We start from the raw sequence: 11,161 nt of genomic DNA, 5'->3' as shown, positions 1-11,161 counted from the left end.
AGTAATCTTTAGGGTTCAATGAAGGAATAAAGATAGAACAGAATTAGGGTTAGCATGGGAGTGAAGGAAGAAAGCAAGGAAATACTTTAAATGTGAAATGGGGAGGAGTAGGAAAGAAATTAATATTTTTCATAATCAGCTCATAATAGAAGATTATAAAAGTATTGGATATGTAGTATAGTGAGAGTGAGAATCTCACAATATTTATCTGAATTTGGCAAGGAAAACTTAAACATATAGTGTAGAAAAAAACTTAAAAAAAGAATGATGAGAAATAATGAGAATTATTTAAAAGAATGAGAAAGAAATATGAGAAGACAGAGTTTTAAAGGAAATGATAGTAGTCTTATCTTGGGGAAGGCAATAGTCACAGACAAAACAAGTTCCATTTAGTGACGACTCACAATAATAGGAGAAAACAAAAGACAGAAAACAATAAAAAATAATAATAGAACATGTTAATCTCAATCTGTGTTGGATAAGGGGAGGAAACAAGAAGAATTTTAGGATCAGATTCTTAAAACTGTAGATAATTCTGATTTCACTACCTCTTGTTCTCTTAAGGAAGAGAGTAGAGGGGCCAGAAAAAAGAAGATATGATGAAAGGAAAACCAAATCTAACTATCATAAATAGGGGTATGAATGGGATGGACTATCCCAACCTAATTACCAAAATCATAATTTAAAATTATAGTTTATGATGATGATCACATGTTTAGTCCTAACCTGTGATTTCATCTCTGTAGAGAACTCTCAGTGAAAAAAACACAAAATCTCTCTACCAACACAAATCAGTAATAGGCAACTGTAATGGCAAGCAAAATAGGATTTTTTGCTGTTTTTCTAGTATGAGTTTTAGCTAATCAAGTGCCTTTGAGCATTGCCTTTGATAGTATTAGGAGTCCTTGATTGGAAACAGTGTGCATTGTATTGTCCTAAATAGGCCTAAGGAAGTTTGAAGATCTCCCCTGACCCCTTAATAGGCCTGAATGTAATCACATGGGAACCCATGGTGGGAGAAGCTTGCAAAAAGGGTGGAAAAGGAAGGATCAGATAATAACATGAACAGAGCTGGGAGCAGGCAAAACTGAGAGAGAAAATGTTTATGATGTTGGTGCCCTGTCTGTTGGTCTCTGTTACTTTTTCAGACAGAAGTCCTGTATGTTGTTCTGTATTGGTTTCTCAGACAGAAAGTGAATTAAGATAATAGTGTTGGTGATGTATATAAATATTGTTGTAGCCCTGTTAAGTTTTGTTTTCCTAGAAACAGAAACTTTGAAGAGCTTGGAATGGAGTAGTTCCTGTGACCTGAGATATGGAACAGGAGTGGAGAGTTGCCTACATGTGAATCCAGGCAAGAGTTGGAAGCAGTCAGCCTGTGGAGAAAGAGCCAGAGGAGGATCCATGGGGTTTAGAAGCCAGCCTCTAGTCAAGATGAAAAGTACTTTACTTTGGATACTCTGTATCGACTGATGAGATTTGTAACTTACTGTGACCTAGGGGTGGATGGTGTTTGTACTTTCTTCTGCTCCTTAAGGATGATTGGCTTAAGTATGACTGGAAGTCAGCCACTAGTCAAGATAAAAGTGGACTTTACTTGGATGCTCTATATTAACTGAGGAGATTGTAACTTACTGTGACATAGGAGTGGATGGTGCTTGTATTTTCTGCTACCCCTTAAAGATGACTATAAGATATACTGAATGATATGTTTTGTTTAAGACTATGTGGCCACCTTAATAATAAGTTGTTTTGCTATGTTGTTGTGAATGTTATGTTTTAGTTTCTTGAATGTTATGTTTTGGTTTATTGCTGAATAAATAGGGAGTTCATTATACTATGTGATTAGACCCTTAAAATTATTCACAGCAGTTGTCCTCAGGAGAACTGCTCATGATTGTCTTACAGCAATCTTCAGTCTTAAAGACTTGGCTAAAGAACTGAAATTTTAAACCATTTGTCTAGAGACACATAGCTGGTATATCAGAGACAGAATCTGAACCCAGGTCTTCCTGGTTCCAAAGCTAGATTTCTGTCCTTCATAATCTTCTGACTCTTTTAAAATGAGTTGTTGGTGAGACTGAACAACAACAACAACAACTTTGTATTCTAGCTAAACCCAAAAAAAAGCAGAAGTGGTGATCATGATGTTGAGAAAAGGCAATAATAGAATAAAATGGGGTTAAGAAATATAAGCATATGGGAAGTATCAGACCAGATGCAAACTCAGGTCATCTTGACTCCAGAACCAGTACTCAATCCATTTCAGACTTACATAAATGTGGTTGAAAAGTAAACAGAAAAGAAACAAAGCATCTGAAATGACTATTAGAAAAAAAATAAACCTTTGTCCATTACTGAATGGAAATTAAAAGGTTTATAAATATATTTGAGCTCTGAATGGTACCTTTACAAAAAAGTAAAAGTTTACAGAAAAATTAAATACATTCTTACAGACTATAATATGTAAATACTTTTAATCCATAAGGGAAATATGGAGGGAAAGGAATCATATTTGAATGAGTACTAAACAATGTAATCCTAATGAATGAGTTTTCAAAGAAATCATAGAAATAATGAATACTGTTATCAAAGAAAATTAAAACAAAATACCCAGACTTCAGTGAAGCCAAAGCATACATTAGAATGAAAAAATAATCCAAATCTCTAACTAGTTTTATCAATAAAAAAGAAAAAAGTGTTCAAGGAAATGAACAGTCAACAAAAATGAACTAGGACTACACATTATTAAACATTAAATAAGTTTTTTTATTTAAATCTGAAAATCACTGAAGAGATAATATTCAATTACTATTCTTTGCTACAACATAAAGTGGTTGTATATATATATATATATATATATATTTTCACATATGTGTTTTCCTCTGGTCTTCTGGGGTTTATATGTCTAGTAGGGATATAAATAGATCAGAGTATTCACAATCTAGTGATTTTTTAGGTATGATTCAAATTGCTTTCTAGAATGGCTGGAGAAATGAACAGTTTTAGGAAGAGTTCATTAATTTGCTTGGCCTCCTGCATTCTCTTCAACAGCTGTCATTTTCCTTTTTTTGTCATCTTTGTCAATCTAATGGGTAAGAGGTGGAACCTCAGAATTGTTTTCATTTGCATTTTTTAATTATTAGTGATTTGCAGCATTTTTCTCATGGTTGTTGACAGCTTGGATTTCTTCCCTTGAGAACTTCAGAGGTGTTTTAATTTGCATTTCTTTTATTAGTAGTGATTTGGAGCATTTTTTTTTCCTGTGGTTATCAATAGCTTAGATTTATTTCCTTCATATCCTTTCTTTTGTTTTATATGTTTTGAGTTGAAATGTCCTATGAGACATCAGTGGGAAATGTCCAGCAGACAGTTAGTTCATAGCCCGGGATGTCAGGAGAGAGATGAGGGATGGATATGTAGATTTGAGTAAAGATGATAACTAATACAAGGGAACTATTTCCGAGAGAGATCTTGAACAGAGAAAAGAAAGGTGGCCTACAAAACAGTACTTATACAAAGTAATGGAGATGTTTCTGAAAATCTAGCAAAAAATATATTTAGAAGGAGTAGACAGAGGAAAAGTCATTTAAATAAGCAATTAAATAATTGGTAAAGTTAAAATCAAGCAATGGGGTTGGTCTACAGCTTACGAAGGTTTGGGAAGTGAGTGGGTTATAAAGAAGTGGAAACCATGTTTGTAGGAGTTTGGTAGTGAAAGGGCAACGTGATATAGGTTGATAGCTTAAAGAGATAGCAGAATCAAGTGAACATTTTTGAAAAAATGGAGGAACCTTAATATGTTTGTAAGAATCATATAAGGTTTCAATGTATATAAAAGAGACTGAAAATTAGAAGAAAAAAAGAAGGGATGATTAAAGAGATTGGCTCTTCTAGGTCATGGGAAAGAATAGGAGGATCAAGGGCTTTCAAAGGATGACCACCTTTTTATCAGGGACTAAAGAAAAAGAAGAAAACAACATGAGAATTTGAGATGTAGAAATGAGAAATAATGAGTAAATGTTGAATTTGTGAAATTTCATGATGGAGAACATCAATTTCCCTAGCAAAACATAAGGAAAAGTTTTCTGATAAGAAGGTAAATTATCCCACTCATATGGTAGGATAATATAGGTGACAAGGATGGGGGCAGGGAATGCATAGTGTAAAGAGTATAAAAGTGAGTCAATTAACAACAATTAACTTCTCTTGTACTCTGAACTCCTGAAATTCAGAAGAAGATTCCTGTAGAATTCCCGTTCAGAAGTATGGAGGCAGGAGGAGCAAAAGCAGAGGGCACAGACGGTAAAAGCAAGCTAGTTTAGATTTGGAAAAGGATGAGAGGAGTACAGGGGTTCCACTGAAGAGAACAGAATAAGTTGAGCTTATTACCAATGTTTAAGGATTTTGAAGAGAAGAAAGTAAAAGAAGCAAAGGTATGATGGACTGGAAAAACAGGAAATAAAAGTGGTAGTAGTGAGGACAAGAATAGATATAAAAACCATGAACCACAGGAGAGAAGTGTAGTGCAAAGATAGATATAACAGTCAGATAGATGAGTTTCATAGTTCTGGTTATTTAGTAAAGCTTGTGTACGATGATAGAACAAATGTTTGATCATCTCTCTGTGTGGATGAGGTGGAGTGAAAGACAAATAATGGAAGTTGAGGAGGGGAGCAAGCCAGGATGCTTTTGGTAATATCAGTGTGAATATTAAAGTCTCCAAGTACAAGGGTAGAGGTTAAGGTTAAGAGGAAGTGTGTAAGCCTGATGAGAACTCCTTGAGAAAGGAGAAAGAATGAAGGGCGGTGGGGAGGTGCAGTGAGGGGCAAAGAAGAGTGATAATAATGGGGTCTAGATAGGGTGATGTCTATGGATAAAGTGATTCTTCAAGGAGCAGAGGTTGCTGAATGATAACAGACTAGGAAGGGTTAGTAAATCGCATTGAGAAACACGGAGGAGTACTACTCCTTGTTCTGGCTCCATGTGTTGGGGGAAATGGATAAAGATGTTTCCAGCACTGGACAGGATATCCAGGAATTCAAAGTCTTCTCGGGAGAGCCAGGCTTATATGCCTCGAAAAAGATGTAAGGAATGTAAGAAGATATCTAATATGAAGGGCTGCTTATTGACAATAGAATGGGGGCCCAGAACACTCAACTGAACGGGTAGGCAGAGTAGAACATAAACACAGTAGATGTAGCCTGACAAAGGTAGGGATGAAGGAAAGGGATTCATAGTAAGGAATATTGTTTTGGCATAGAAAACTTTCAACTATAAATTATATGGATTCCAAGAGAAAGAAAGAATTTCATGGATGTAGGATTTTTTCCTTTTTTACGATGTAGGGGAACTGTATCCTCCATTCTACTTAAAGTGTTGATTTTATTTTTTCTCTACTGCTTTCTGCTTGAGGTAATGGGGCCTGAGCTTCTGAGCTTGACCTCATCTATATGGTCAGGGAGCCTGTTGCCAAGGGTCCAGGTAATGGACACTTGTTAGCTATACAGTAGCTAATTCATACACCCTCCTACTCCATAAAATCTTTTGATCATTCATTTAGAGCATCAAGAAAACTTAAAAGTCCTTTAGTCCAAGTCCCTCAGATGAGGAAAATGAGGCCTCTCCAAAGTTATGCAGGTAGTGACAGATTTTCAATACAAACTGCTTCAGGGAATATCTCCTCCATTCCTGGAACAAATCTTATAGTTGTATAGTTAAATTTGTAACTTAAATATAGATCTTTATATTTGTCTCTATTAATAGTTTTAGACTCAGCCATTTATACTGTTTCAATTCAATAATTATTTCTCAAAATTATAGGATTAGTTTTCTCCAACATTGAGCAATTTGATGAACACCCTTCATCCAAGTTACCAGCAAGAAATTCTTGTGCCTCAAATTGTGGTTAATTGGATTATCAGGAACTGAGTGAAAGGGAGGAGGCTGAATCTTTGTTCCTGATTGTGAAAAACAGATTCTTGAGGCTGGATGGTGAAGAGTCAGTCACCTCAACGAAGATTACTTTCTCAAGTTGTCTTCACTGTAGATACTAATGGAGCATGAAAGTTGCCGTAAGTTAGCCCTTAATCTAGACAAATGCCTGGTTCATGTATTTTTTTTTTCCAGTCATACATCTCTTTTGTCAAGTTCTTTACACAATTTATATACTCTTCCTAATTGGTCATGTGTTGCCACCTATTTATACAAAGCGTAACTTTTTAATTCTTCCTTCTTCCATGATTAATAGCCATATAACTTGACTGGAAGAAGATTATTGTTAAAAATCTGGTACTTTGTCTCCTTAAGGAGACTGATGTCAATAGAAGCACTGAAATTTTTTTCCAATTCAGCCCACTTGAACCTAGCTTGATCCTAGTCATTACCCATGTGCAACAATACTCTCCTTCTGGTTATTCCATTCTAATGTACAACTTCTGCTAATTAGTTTCTATTTACCCTATATACAATTTGCTTTGTATATATTTGTTTGTACCGTCTCTCCTCCTTTAAATTGTAAACTCCTTGAGGGTAGAGACTGTCTTTTGCCTCTTTTGGAATTCCCAATGCTTAGCACACCACTTGGCAAGTAGTGGGAATATAATAGATGTTGATTAATTGGTTTATTAACCATTCAAGATCAAGGTGGAATGACTCTATGGGCTGTCTATCCAATTGCATATCATAGCCTGAGCAGTGAGCATTCTTTTTCTCTCCCCCCCCCCATTTTCATTATACTCTGACTGAATTATTTTAATTAATTAAAGATCTCATTTAGGAGGTTCTACAATATCCCATGGGGCTTGAAACAATAATGACAATATCATATGCAAATAAAACTCAGCATTTTACAAGAAGTTTTCTTCTATTTGTACTCTGCTAGTCAACTAGGTGACACAATGGTTAGAAATTTGGGCCTGGAATTAGGAAGATCTGAAATTAAATCTGGGCTCAGACACTATCTGTGTGACCTTAGGCAAGTAAATTAACCTCTCTCAGTTTACACATCTGTAAAATGGGCATAATAACACCTACCTTTCAAAGTTATTGGGAGGATAAAATGAGATAATATTTATTTAAAAAAAGCACTTAGTACAGTTGCCTGGCATATATAGTATCTTCTATATAAATAATAATAATAATGCCATTATTATTTAATGTTATTGTTGTTGTTATACTCTACATTTTTCATAATAGTGGCAAAAAGTTTTGGCTAGCACCCATATTCCTTATTTATGTGTTGATTAATGTTAATAATCAGACAGTCATTGAAAAATGGACTCATCTTTAAATATATCTTGTATTAGTTTGGTATGCATAAGAAACACCTCACAGAAGAAAAGCTTTCAAAGCTATGTTTTACTCAACTAAATCATATGGATTTTTTTTAAATCATCAAAAAAGAAAATACAGGGAGATGTTGCATTCACTCTTTAGTCAATTGGGCAACTATTTTGTCTGTGTAGAATATTATTTGAATAAGCTTATTCTGTCCTATTCTCGTCCTTTTATCGTGTGTGTGTGTGTGTGTGTGTGTGTGTATTTAAAGCAGAATGGTGTAATACAGTGTTGAATAACATCAGAGAACCTAGTTTTGCATCTCACCTTGGATATTTACTAGCAGTGTGGTCATGAGAAAGACATTTAATCTCTTATCACTCAGTTTCCTCAACCAACAATGCTTATCATTAATAGGGTTGTTGTAAGAAAAGTATTTCATAAACTTTAAAGCTGTGTAAAAATTTAGATTTTTATTTTATCAAATGAAACTTTAATGTTTAAAAAAGTAGCTCTTGAGATAGAAAAACCTCCTAGCTTTCTTTGTAATACTGCAAAAAGATATACTCTAAAATGATTATATTTAAATTGATGAAACAGAAGCATCTCCACACAAACAGGGAACATTGAAGGACTGTGACTTGAATCACAAATTCCACTAGCAAAAGGGAAAAAAAAAAGAACACACTGGAAGACTAAATATAGTGGAAACTTGGGTTCTAAAAGACTCAATCCTACAATTAATAAAGTAACTATTTTAAAGCGAACTTTAGGCATTGTATTTTAATTTAAAATTTCTTTATACAACATATCACACTTCAAACGTTTCCATTGCTGTTTTGCATTTAGCTTTCTCCCACCCTTTTCTTTCTGTCCACAACACAGTTTTTTTTTTTGTTTTAGTCAAGTGTTCCTCAGATTTCAGCTTCTCAGAACATCAGTGACAACTTGATTCAAAATTTAGGAATATAGAAATGAAAAATCCTGTTAACCCAAATCACATTTTTCTAGGCAGTTAGTCCTTCCCTATACAATCTCCACACTATTGACACAGACACACACACACACACACAGAGTCTGAAATGACTAAAATATCAATTAATACAAAGCATAATTTAACAATAGAAAGGAAAACAATTCTATACATTTAGTAGAGTTTTCTATACAGAGACTATGAACTTGACCTTGGAGGAAAGCAGCTTAGTTTATACCCTGCCCTCCTAGAATCAAACATGAAAAGATCTAAAGGACAGGAATGATGGCTTCTTGGTGCTGTTGAAACACCTAATTGGGGAAAGTCTGTGAAGAAATACATTTGAGAAACTAGCATTCTCAGCACTGCAGAGACAACTATTTTCTTTACACTGGAGAGCAGCTAAGTTAATTCTACTGTACCACTGTACTACTCAGATATACACAGGGAAAAAAGGTCAGTTTGTTTCTTATGATGGGAAACAAAGGAAAGTTCCTCCCTCAATTGCATGGCAATGCTAGTATGTCATTCAGTTAAGTCATTATTAAATTGCTCTATTTAAGCTGTGTTATATTTTCTTTACACTGTGAACCCAGTTATCTGTTCTGTTTTTTTCCCTGAATATCTCCAATGACCAATTAAAAAGCTCCTAAAGGGTTAGTAACCAAATGTCTCTGCAGGGAGATCATACACTATTTAAATATATTTAATTTTCCTAAAGAAATTCAGCTGTGCAGCTGGCTCCAGCTGTAAGTCTCCTAAATGAGAATATGGACACCTTTTCTTTTAGAAGGTGCAAATATCAAAAGCTGAGTAAACAATACACACACTTTCTGCAAACAAAAAAGCATGGGAATTTTGTTTGGTTCAGAGAGGAGGCAGCAAGGGTATTATTGTTGTGCTATGTTGCTTTTAAATCTATGCACCAAACATGAACATCTGTATCCCATTTATCCATGACAGAACAGGAGAGCTAAGTTTGCAGGGCAACCGTTGTGTGGAACTGCTGTGTGAGGGCCCAAGCTTTTCCTCAGTTACTCTACAAGTAACAGGTATTCCTCCAAAGATGCTGGCAATGGCTGGCCCTTTGCTGCATCTGGCAGACACTGGAGTCCCAGGCTGTGTCAAACTGCAGCATATTGAGAAAGTGTTTTTAGGGTTCCTGGGGCAGAGCACAGCATAGTCAGTTTTTCACAAAGTCGCTGGTCTTTGGTTACCTCACCATTTTTCTGTAATTCAAAGTGTCTGACTGCTCTGAGGAGGAGCTTGAAGCAAGAATCTTCATTTTCTGTTCCAAGTCCCGTAACCAACAGAGCCACCAGTCTGGACATAGGTGTCTTGTCCTTTAAGCTGGTGACCCTGACCACAGTCAAGAAGTGTGCTAACACTCTGTGATGAGGTATGCACTCTCCTTGAGTCCTTGAGGTACAGGCTCTGGGGACCTCTCTTAAACTCTAAATCATTTCATTTGAGGCATTTGCATGTGACAAGTCTGTTACTAGACTTTCCACCCTCTGTTACTAGACTCACTAGACTTCCCACCCTATAGATCCACACTTGAGCTGGCCTAGCCCACCATTGTTTGTGGTCTCCAGGTGGCTTCTAGGGACTTCCCACCCTTAATTACTCATTGACCTCATTAACTCCTCCTGAAGACCCTCCCCAAACTCCTCCTCTAGACCACCCTTAGATTCCTCCCACAGCCTTCAGTATATAAGACCCCATCCTGTCTTCATGTTTGTGAGAGCACCATAGAATGACCTAGCACAGGCTTACTCTGTGTCCAATACAAGCTAACTTTTAATAAACTTTACTTTTCTTTGGCTGAGAAGTCTTGAGTCGAATTAGGCAGGCCCCGTTAGTATTTTGGGGTCTCCAGAGCAACCCTAACCGTCTTAGTGGGTAACCTCTTCATTTTTATGAGTGGGCTAGGCCAGTTGAAGGGTAGATCGACACTTTGATTGGGAAGTCTGGTAACAGAGGCTTGGGCTCAGCCATAATGTAAGGCTTATTGCCTCATGCAAATGCCTTATCAAATGGGGTGATTTAATTAGAGTTCAAGAGCCTGTACCTCAAGGACTCAAGGAGAGCTGGAGGGGGCTCCCAGAGCCCATACCTCATCACCTGGAGGTTTCCCTTCATGGCTGCCCAGCTAAGTGGTGTGTCATGTTGTAATCCAAGGCTTCGACAGAGGCACCACTTTCCAGGAGGGCCCCTTTAACTCTCAGCATTATTCTTAAAGGCTGTCCAGTGCAGCAGGGTAACTGTGGCCATTTAGCGCATTGCGGTTTGCGCCCTGTTCCAACAGGACTTCCACACCAGTTTCATCTCTCTCAGCTGTGTAACAGACAGCCGTGGGCTGTGGCCATCTAGAGCATGTCCCTCAGCTCCTCCTTCCGGGAGTAACTACACAGTCCGCTTCGGACCTCCGGCGGGCACAGTGCCCCCTGGGTACAATTCCCATCAGCTCCCCCCTCTGATCGGATCCTGTACGTTATCATGGGGAAATGAACGTATGGCAGCGATTGTTCGAATTAAGCGCTCATTGGGTCAGTACTTGTTCTGACTTTACTGCACAATATACAACATATTAGAACTCATTAAGGGCTATGGTCACAGGCTAAAAATGAAACACCAAAATCAAATGGCAAGATAAAGCCGCTACCAAAGGGTGACCCGGAGGCAGAAGCTGTCAGCTTCAAGTCGTTCCTCTTAGGACAGTCCGAGGGCAGAGCAAAGGAAACGGGTCTTCACGCATGTCCGTCTCCAGGAGGCAGAGGGCGCCTGCACACACTCTGGGGGTCGCGGGCCCCTTCCTACCACCTCTCCTCTCGCAATTAATGTCTCTAAGCAATGTATTTCCTTTTTTTTTTTTTAAACAATTTTAAAGAACGTGATTGTCAACTTTAT

At 37.1% G+C, this 11,161-nt stretch overlaps 1 pseudogene; it reads right to left on the bottom strand.

Annotated features, from left to right (window-relative positions):
* Window positions 1-9,125: 9,125 nt before the first annotated feature.
* LOC138175581 (ankyrin repeat and SOCS box protein 8-like) lies at window positions 9,126-10,852 on the bottom strand (annotated as a pseudogene).
* Between the last annotated feature and the right edge of the window lie 309 nt (window positions 10,853-11,161).

Source organism: Petaurus breviceps, unplaced genomic scaffold (assembly GCF_028583685.1).
Source record: "Petaurus breviceps papuanus isolate PSGF00001 unplaced genomic scaffold, PetGlider_PUasm1.0 78, whole genome shotgun sequence".
NCBI lineage: Eukaryota > Metazoa > Chordata > Mammalia > Diprotodontia > Petauridae > Petaurus > Petaurus breviceps.
Note: the sequence above shows the minus strand (reverse complement) of the source record. Positions and strands in the feature narration are given on the sequence as shown.